Source organism: Chiloscyllium punctatum, chromosome 29 (genome assembly GCF_047496795.1).
Source record: "Chiloscyllium punctatum isolate Juve2018m chromosome 29, sChiPun1.3, whole genome shotgun sequence".
Classification (NCBI taxonomy): domain Eukaryota; kingdom Metazoa; phylum Chordata; class Chondrichthyes; order Orectolobiformes; family Hemiscylliidae; genus Chiloscyllium; species Chiloscyllium punctatum.
This window is the reverse complement of record NC_092767.1, coordinates 71,776,824-71,786,843: the sequence shown is the minus strand read 5'-3', so window position 1 is coordinate 71,786,843 and position 10,020 is coordinate 71,776,824. Positions and strand designations below refer to the sequence as shown.

Sequence of the window (10,020 nt, the reverse complement as noted above, 5' to 3'; positions counted from 1 at the left end):
CCCCGGACTAATACACCTAACCTACACATCCCTGGACAATTTAGCATGGCCAATCCACCCTAACCTCCACATCTTTGGATGGTGGAAGGAAACCAGATCACCCAGAGGAAACCCATGCAGACACGGGAAGAATGTGCAAACTCCACACAGACAGTTGCCAGAGTGTGGAATTGAACCTGGGGCCCTGGCACTGTGAGGCAGCAGTGCTAACCACTTGAGCTGAGAAATTAGATGGGGGACTCCAATTCTCTATTTGGCTCAGTACTCTATAACTGCAAACATTTGGCAGGAAAGGGAAAAGAAAACGCCTTATTTTGTTTATGGTCTTATTTGGCTTGTCTCTATAACCATACACACAGGAAACAGCACCAAGGTCATTTATAGCAGCATAGCTTGTTCTGTTGCTCAGGTTTGATCAGGAGCCAACGAAACACAACAATTTGTCTCACTATTTCTAACTAGCTGCTTGCCTTACAGTCATCACAGAAGAAACTCAAATAATCTTAAAAGGCATTGCATTAGTATATATCTAAATATATATCAATATTGTCTTGCATTTATGTAGCACCTTTAATGTGGTAAAATTTCCCAAGGAACATGGCAGGAGGATCTCAAACAAAAGGTGATAAAATACATACTAGAACAGTGAGCCACCTTAAGAAGAGAGACAGAAAGATTGAGAGAGAACTTCCAGAGATTAAGTCCTGTGACTAGTGGAGTGCCTCAGTGCTGGGCCATTACTGTTTGTTATCTATACCAATGATTTGAATGAGCATGCATAAAGCATGATTAATAAGTTTGCAGATGACACTAAAATAGGTGGTACTGTAAACAGTGAGGAAGGTTATAAGAAATTGCTGGGAAAGTGGGCTGAGAAATGGCTTAAATAGAGTCATAGAGATGTATAGCACAGAAACAGACCCGTTGGTCCAACTTGTTCATGCCAAACTAGTTATCCTAACCTAATCTAGTCCCATTTGCCAGCACTTGGCCCATATCCCTCTAAGCCCTTCCCATTCATATACCCATCCAGATGACTTTTAAATGCTGTATTTGTACCTGCCTCCACCACTTCCTCTGGCAGCTCATTCCTACACGCACCACCCTCTGTATGAAAATGTTGCCCCTTAGGTCCCTTTTAAATTTTTCCATCTCAACCTAAACCTGTGCCCTCTAGTGCTGAACTCTTCCATCCTGGGACAAAGATCTTGTCTATTCACTGTAACCATACTCATGATTTTATAAACCTCTTTAAAGTCACTGCTCAGTCTCTGACGCTCCAGGGAAAACAGCCCCAGCCTGTTCAGCCTCTCCCTGTAGCTCAAATCTTCCAATCACAGTTGTAATTGATGGAGTGATGGACACGGGGAACCACAAGAGGTCAGAAACGATAAAGCACAGAGTTAAGAAAATTTTTCTACAGCTGGAGGTGGCAAGATGGGTGATGCCATGGAGGATTGAGAAAGTAAGGACGAGAATTTTAAAATTAAGACATCACCAGATCGGGCCAATACAGATCAGTGACAGCACTGAGCTGGACACATTGAATTTCTTTGAAGTCCAGTCACTGTTAGCATGCAGGCAAATATGGCACTCATGCAGTTCACAGATAGGTTCTCTAAATAACAATGGAATGAAGATTCAGTCACTCTTTGGTTTAGTGGTGTCTGAGAGAGTAATGTCAGCTCAGGTGACAGCATAGCCTTCTGCTCTTCTGCAGAGTGTCTTGGCATGTTTTATAACCATCAGAACAAGTGGATCAGGCACAAGTGCTTATTTCTCATCTCACCAGAAGGATAACAGAGCAGCCCTCCCTCAGTAGTACACTCCAGTGTTATGACAGACTAAGGTGCAAGTTCTCATTTTACACCAGCTCACACAAAATATCCTAAGATTTTCAGACAGTTAAATGCAGTCTGCTGGGGATGCTATGACCAGAAATTTTCAAACAGCAGTGTTTCAGTTTAGCCATTGTTAAAGGTATTCTACTTCAGGATACCCTGTCAATCCTCTAATCATTTCATTGCTGCAAATACAGACATGTCCATATGTTATTAAAAAGGTGTGTATACATGCTTTCCTGTTATGGTTTTTGCTTATGTAACATGTGACAATGAATCTTAGAATGAAAAACCTGTATGTAAATAATTACATATAACTGTGTAGTTGCAGAGTCCAACTGATAAAGAACTGTGGAGCCTATCCAACGAATATGTTTAGAAAGAAAAACGAACAGAAGATTATGCCAAGGCTACTTTGAGGGCTCTGATTAAGTACAGTGCAGTTGAATTACTGTGACAGAATCTGTAGAAAACAAACACTTTATTTTCAGACCTTACACATACAGAACATCACTGATTATTTAAGACAAAGTAAAATAAATAGACATGGAAAACAAGTGCCATAAAAAAAGAGTTACAGTAGTCTTTGATAAATACACAACTATTTGAGATAGTGAGATGTACAAAATATCACATATTTAAAATTTTACACAATATACAGTTCCTTTGCAATATATTTGTAGAGGAAGAAAAAGTACTTTTTTTTATAAAAGGATTTGAGAGTTTAACCCTGTCACACACTCAGCACCAGCAAACAAGACCCCAGTCTCTCATTTTCCAAAGTCTTGCATTGATTTGATTTTCCCATTTTTAAAAATTGCATACGGCATTTTTTTCAAACCAGGATGTTTTAGAATTAGTTTGCTATTGTTGGCAGTAACGTAGGGCTCTAGCAATATTGAGTTTTATGGGGACTAGTGGGAAGGGACAGAATCATTTGGCGAGAGATTGTTAACAAGCCAGCCGCCTACCAAATGGAGACCCAGGAGGCAACAATTCCTGCAAACAATGTGTCGAACAACCAGCCTGTAAGCATTACAATAAAGGATGCTTTAAGTAGTAAACTTCCTTCCCAAGTTCAATGGTGCTGGCATTGAAATTTCAGATTTTTTGTTTGAGTGGGGAAGGGTTTAAATTGCTCCAACTAGCGAAAAAAACCCTTACCTTCGTCAAAGTAAGAACCAGACATCTCCCAACTTAAAAAAAAAAGGTGGAACAATACCAACAGGCAAATAATGTAACAAATGTAATTTTGTAAGATTTTATGTATGACAATTTAACACTGGTAAAGACTTTGACAAATCATCCACTCGCCATTTTCAACCTGGGTCTAATATGTGGGGGTCTGTACAAAAAAAGGACTCCAAGTAGAAGTTATTTGCATCAGCAAGTTTTTGACAGCAGCACAATGGACAGCTAGCAACCAATAACAATCTGTGGACAAAATCTTTTCCACCATATTCAGGTTGCCCACCATTTACTTTAAAAAAAAGCAATATATACGGATTAATTTGTTTTCAGCAGCACAACCTTTCTTACCAATAAAGGCAGCTTTAAAGTTTCTTTATGCTATAAACTGGAAGTGGAGGGGGGACATGATTGAGATGCATACAACTATTAGGGGTATAGACAGGATAGACGTGGAGGGATCAATGACTAGGAGACAAAGACTTAAGGTAAGAGCCAGGAGGTTTAGAGAGGTGGTGAGGAAATTTATTTCCACTCAGTAGATGATGGAAATCTGGAACTCACTGCCTGTAAAGGTGATAGAGGCAGAAACTCTCAGAACATTTAAGCAGCATTGAGGTGGGAACGTGGGATGTGAAGGCATACAAGACTATGGGCCAAGTGCTAGAAAATGGGGTTTGAATAGTTAGGTGTTTGTTTTTGACTAGCACAGACACGAAGGGCCTTTACCTGTGCTGGAAGCATCCATGACTCTAAACAGTTAACTGCAGGCAAGTGTTCCATTGTTGACTGTACATTGGAACATTAAAAACACAGTAAAGTGAGCACATGACACTGAGCCAGAAAAAAATGGGCCAATTCCTTAGCTTGGTAGATGCTGCATACTTTACAAAGAGAAATTTGGAGAGGGGACAATAGAAAGGCTAGTCCTGCAGGTTTCTGCCTTGGAACTTGGCAAAAGAAAACACTAAAGAACCAAGCACGAAGCTCATTCTGACTTTGAAATGTGATTTTTTTTATAATAAGGTGGTGGTTTTGGGGAATGGCACAGACGTTTTTTGATGGTGTTGGTATAAGATTAAAAAGACCTTTCAAAGGGAAGAATTAGGGTATTTAGTTTAAAAAAATGCTACTGTGCCTCGAGGGTCTTTTTTCCTTCCCCAAAGACAAAATAAAACGAACAGTCTGAACTTGGAGGACTCATCTCCTACCAGGTACATCTTGAAGAATGCTAAAAATTTCTGATTTTTAAAAAAGGGGCAATAAATTCTGAAAATGTCTTCAAGATAGTTACCAATCAAATTCCATCTTCAAATAATTATTTGAAGTTTTCTTTGACTTGGCTGTTTCATTATCACACTGGGGTCCATCTAACACAACATCAAGAGGGAAACTGGTGACAAGATCTCAAAGAAGTAAACCTAAACAATCAGGATTAAAACTATAAACTGAAGTCTTAAACCCGGATTTAAATGATCCATGTTTTATTCCCTCAACAAAATCCCAATGCCATCTTGAATTTCCTGCCTGCAAGCAAGAAATTCCTGTCATCAAAGATTCTGGTGTCAAATGATCCTGGCTGCTTACAAAGCTAATCAAATGCTGCAAGACAAATTGATAGTGTCAAAATTCCAAATGATTTTTCTTTCAAAATAACCCTCTGCAGTGTGATCATTACAAATACACATTTGTATAAAGCCCCTGCTCTTGAGATTGCTGAAAGTAGCATTTTGCTCCCAGTGCAGAGACTGAGCTGGCCTGTCAGCACGTTGCCTGCCATTAAACATTTGCAAAAACTGCCAGGGAGTGTACATTCAGGAAGCTTGTCGACAGGAGTTTGACAACAGGTCTAAGATTCCAAAGAGCAAAGGGACTTAAGTCAGAAGGTCTCTGACTGGAAGTGCATACTATACAGCAGGGATGTCCAAAGCATGATTCATGAGACCAGGCAATCCAACCTTATTTGTACCCATATTTCACATCTACCACATTTATAGTTTTGACAGTCCAGAGGATTTGGAAAAGGTCCATTCGTGGAGCTGTTCCTTCACTGAGGGACAAAACCTAAATCAGAACATCAGGCAGCCAACTGCAGCAGCTTCAGAAAGGTGAGAAAAAGAATTTAAGCTTCTCAAGTGGTCCTAAGTTCCAAGAGCTACACCTGTACAGCTCATGAACACAGAAGCGTTGGACAGTCCCACTGAATAGAACGTCATTCTGAATGCCATAGAACAGTTATTATAACCACTTACAATATAAATGAACTGAAAATATATATTATATATATTATATATAAAATCAATGTCAAAGGCTTTGTTTGAATTGTATTTGTTATGTAAGTTTTTGCTTCCTAGAATGCTACGTTTGCTCGGTTATATTTGTTAAATGCCACATGAAGAAAATGTTAGTTCTGAAATAAACAAAGGTCAATATCACTTGGAGGCATTTTGTTCACATTTATGTAACAACTTAAATATTATGCTCAGTTCGCAATAGAATAAAACCAGTCTAATTCTTTCACAGCTCACCAGTACTCACTATCCTCCATTCTCTTCTTGAAAGATATTGTCATGTGATTATAGGAAGCCATTCTGTTTCTCTGATACGGAGTACAGAAAGGCCATTTTGTTGTGATGTGTAGGTAAGGGGAGAGGTACACATTACAGATAGTATTGTCAGCTGAAGACCATACAAGTGTTCTGTCCACTATCTGTTTCTGAACAGGAAACCTGACGAATTTCCCCATCTCTCATATCTGTTTTGTTCACCAAACCACCCAACTGCATTTTCCCACTTAAACCACAGGAGGGAGCCATTGCTGATCTAGCAGAGAAAGTATCTTGAAGCAGCAAAATATATTTTAATCAAGGAAAGAGTGATCAAATTAGCAAGTGAAGAGTAAGCACTGCTGAGCTGATTAACCATGGTAAGCATCACATTCACGTCTGATCTGCATAAATCCAATGCTCATAGCTTTCCAGTGACCCCTAATCTCAACTAGATAGCAATAAATTGCAGAAATTGTGTCTGATGGCTTTTAATGTCTCTATTGCCAAGCTCAACTGCAGCATGTCAATTCCTGGCCTAGCTGATGATTGAATTTACTGGGATTGAATAGAGGAGTTGCCTGATCAGTACAATATTGTGACTTACTGAGATGTTGAGGGAGCCCCAAAAATATTTTGTTTTAAATAGTAATAATTGATAATAAATGCAAAAAAAACTATATCAGTAATGCTGTGGAAAGCAAGCAGCATTTAAAATATCTATAACAGGATGCCTCTTAGTGCTACTGGCCTCCGTGTATTTACATGCCAGGATGTATTCACTTTGAAACATTATTGGCTATAGTTTCATTTAGAAAACATCTTTGTACTGACTAATTAAATGGATTACCATTTCATAATTTGCAGAATTAAAAGTTTACTGTAGCCTGGGTGTCCTGGTAAATAATCGACACCAGATTCATAAGATGGGGTGTTACCATTGTTTACCTAGTGAAGTTCAAAGAAAAAAATATTATCATCCCTTTTTCCTCCTCTGCTGAAGGCGATACTCGCACGTTGAGGTATGAGTTTCACTAGCAGCTGACCAGCACTTTCCCCAAGGGTAAGTCTGGATAGTGAGTGTTAACAGGTTATTTCACTACGGAACAGCATCAGAATTAATACCAATCCTGAAGTCACTCAAGCAGCTTCGAGACCAGGTTATAGTGATCAGGACAGCATACAACACTGACGTTCCCTTCCATAGTTTGGGGAGGGGATTGGGGTCTAACTGTATTGCCTCATCTGAGAGCAACCACCTCAGCACAAAACAGAGCCCAACACTGGGATTGTCTGGACTCAAGAAACAGATGCCCACAAAAGCTGGTCTATTTGCAGTCAACCGATATGTTTGAAGGGAGCGGTAGGTGAGCAATATAGAAATATTAGCATGCTACTTCATTTCCTCCTTCACCTTGGTATGAGCGATTGATGGACTGGATTTGGGAGAATGGTGACTCTGCAGGCCGATGGATCCCATGACAAAAGAACCATGTACAATCCCTGGATAGAGCAAGTTGGACAGCCCAATTGTTTTTCTTTTGCTTTTCAAGTTCTTTAGAGTGGCTCAGCACCATTTCATGCATTGATGTTGAATTAGAATCCCTACTGTGTGGAACAGATCTTTTGGCCCAACAAGTCCATACCAACCCTCCGAAAAGAATCCAACCCAGACCCATTCCTCTAATTTACCCCTGACTTATGCACTAACCTATATATCCCTGAACACTATGGGCAATTTAACAGTCCAATTCACCTTCCCCTGCACATCTTTGGATTGTGGGAGGAAACCCACTCAGACACGGGGAGAATGTGCAAACTCCACACAGACAGTCGCCCGAGGCTGGAATCAAATCCGGGTCCCTGGTGCTGTGAGGTAGCAGTGCTAACCACTGTGCCATCGTGCCGCCTGTAAATTTACCAACCAACTTAGCCAAGAGAGCATTTTCCTTATTACGATAAGAAATACTTTGTTTTAAACCATCATATTTAGCAGAAGTGGCAAACTGATAAATCCAAGGAGAAAGCAAATATATTTTGACACAGTTAATTACTCAATGCATTGCATCAGCATTTTGGGGGAATGCCCAGAGTTTTGCATTACTTCGGTCTTAATACTCTCAAAGCCATTGCAGCAACCCTCATAACCACCACTCAATGTACTACTGAATAACAGGTTGAGAACAATGGTATAATATGCTGAGCTCTCAAGGAGTGGCAAAGGATTAGTTCACCAGGATCTGCAATTGCAGATTTTCAATTACCATTCCTTTCATTAACTATTTTAAGCTCTAGCAATTCTTTTCTCATAGAACAAAAAGCACTAAAGGGGTAGAATTTGTGCAGGATTCTCCAGATCACCCACCATCATTTTGACCAGATGTTTTTAAAACTTTTAAAAAAAAGCATTCCCAAACTGTATCAATACAATTTCTCTAAAGGCAGATATGTGACATTCCCTACCCAGTTCACAACAATGTTTATCCTGATGCCATGAAGTATTACACCTGGGCCGTACAAGCCAGGAAAGCCCCAGGGTTGATTCCCTGTCTGTGCTCAGTTATCTGATAATAACATGTCCAACCACTGCAAATCAGTAGCCAATGAAAGTGTGAAAGATTAAAAGTCAGAGGAAGAAGTCACAGTTAAACTGCTTTGTTGAGTGCTCATCAGATTAAAGTTGGAGTAATCAAGCAGTCCTCTCCTGTCAGCAGTTGAAGTAATGAAGAAACATTGGAAAAGCATGGGTTTTCCATTCTCAAAAGGAAGCACTCAAAAAATGACCTTTTAGAGCTGGTGAAGGGCCTGGAAAATGGTTCTCTCAAAATTGCTTTAAATTAAATTGCCCAGAGGATGACAAATAGGTGCATTAGTTTATAAAAGCTACCCTTTGTTAATAGAGTACATTCAACACCGTCAGGCTATGTGATCCTCAGATTATGAAATGAGAGGCAACTTACAAGCCCCCCCCCCAATTGTGTGTTACTACATTCATATTCTTTTGAGCCCAAGTTGGAGATCCTTGGTCCATCTGTGTGTATGTCCCCTCATAATACTCCCTACTGGGGAAGGGATAGGGCGAAGAGTGATGAACCTATATCTCTGTGACATGTGCCTGCTGCTGTATTCCAGCAAGATAATGCTTAATTGGTACAAGATGGATAACTGGCCAGGGAACGAAAACTTAATCACACCGGTGGCAGGCTGCATTAGAAAAGTAGTCCAACATTAAAAAATAACTTATGCCAGCACAAAAACTGCTGTCGCCCCTTTATACGGTTTGACCTACACTCTGCTACTTCTTTTACTTGTTCCACACAGCCCACGATTGGGTACCTATACAAAATTTACCAAAGCAATTTTCTTTTAAAGTTTAAAACATATACATATTGTGTAGAGTTCAGTGAAGACAGACCCCGATAGAGCTTTGCTACGAAATATGTGGATGGGGAACAACCCAGCACTGCAAACCCAGGATCCTGAACTTCATGGCTGGAGGGTAAGTTATCTTCATTCACTGATTCAAAGGCAACCGTTCCGGGAGAAATGTGGGATCAACCCTTATAGAAGAGCAGATACCAGTCTGAAAGGAAGAAAACACAGAATGAAACATAAAACATTAAAAAAAAGTTGCTTTTACATTCAACCACCAGGAGGCAGATGTGAGCTTTTCAAAATCTTCCTTAGAAATTTTTGTTAAAATTTAATTTAAAAAAAATTCCTGACTTCTTGCAGCAGCGTTTGCACATGCATGTGGACCGTACAGTGTTGTAATTCTCCATTAACTTGTCCAAACGACCATGTTACACATATCAATCTGGAGAGGGATTATCAAAAGGCTGATGATTATCACCAATCCTAAATTTTCCCTCCCTCCAGTCATTTCAAATGGGCACTGAGAGATAAAAGGCAAGTGAAGAGAAATCAGAGGAAGGAACTTTGAGTTTAATTCTCTCAGCTCCTCCTGTGATAAGTGTACCAGCCCAGTTCTGACACCAGCTGAGACAGAATGCAGTTCAGGCATCATCTCTGGGATATTACCGATGCACTGCTAATTAAGACATTTAATTAAATATGATATGCACACTTTGCCAATTTCCCTATTTCAATAATTTGATGCAAGTTGCTGTTCTACTTCCCAAATGAGAAAAAAAGGCTAATTCCTTTAACTTGAATATTTGAAGTTAAAATATATCCTGATGTTGAAAAAGGAGAGTTAACATAATTAGAAATGACCTTATTTTTCAATCGTGATTTTATTGCGTTGATACTAATAAATGCAGTTATCAAATGTAATCATTGCAGTTAATAAATTTAAGCTGCCATTAACAACAGATCCTGTTTGAAATAGGATTTCCCACTAGTAAAACATAGTATAGAGGGAAACATTAGAGTTGAAGTAGAAGCTCAGCCTTAAGGGTTGTGCGGATTTGAGGATCCTTTGG

At 39.6% G+C, this 10,020-nt stretch overlaps 1 protein-coding gene across 2 annotated transcripts in view; it reads right to left on the bottom strand.

The window, feature by feature from the left end:
- Positions 1-2,305: 2,305 nt before the first annotated feature.
- Positions 2,306-10,020, bottom strand: part of LOC140454549 (striatin-3-like) — a 51,488-nt gene continuing 43,773 nt past the window's right edge. For both annotated transcript variants that reach the window (XM_072549380.1, XM_072549381.1), the window contains exon 18: positions 2,306-9,158. The gene's annotated coding sequence lies outside the window, so the exon portion shown is untranslated. The remainder of the gene's footprint in view (positions 9,159-10,020) is intronic.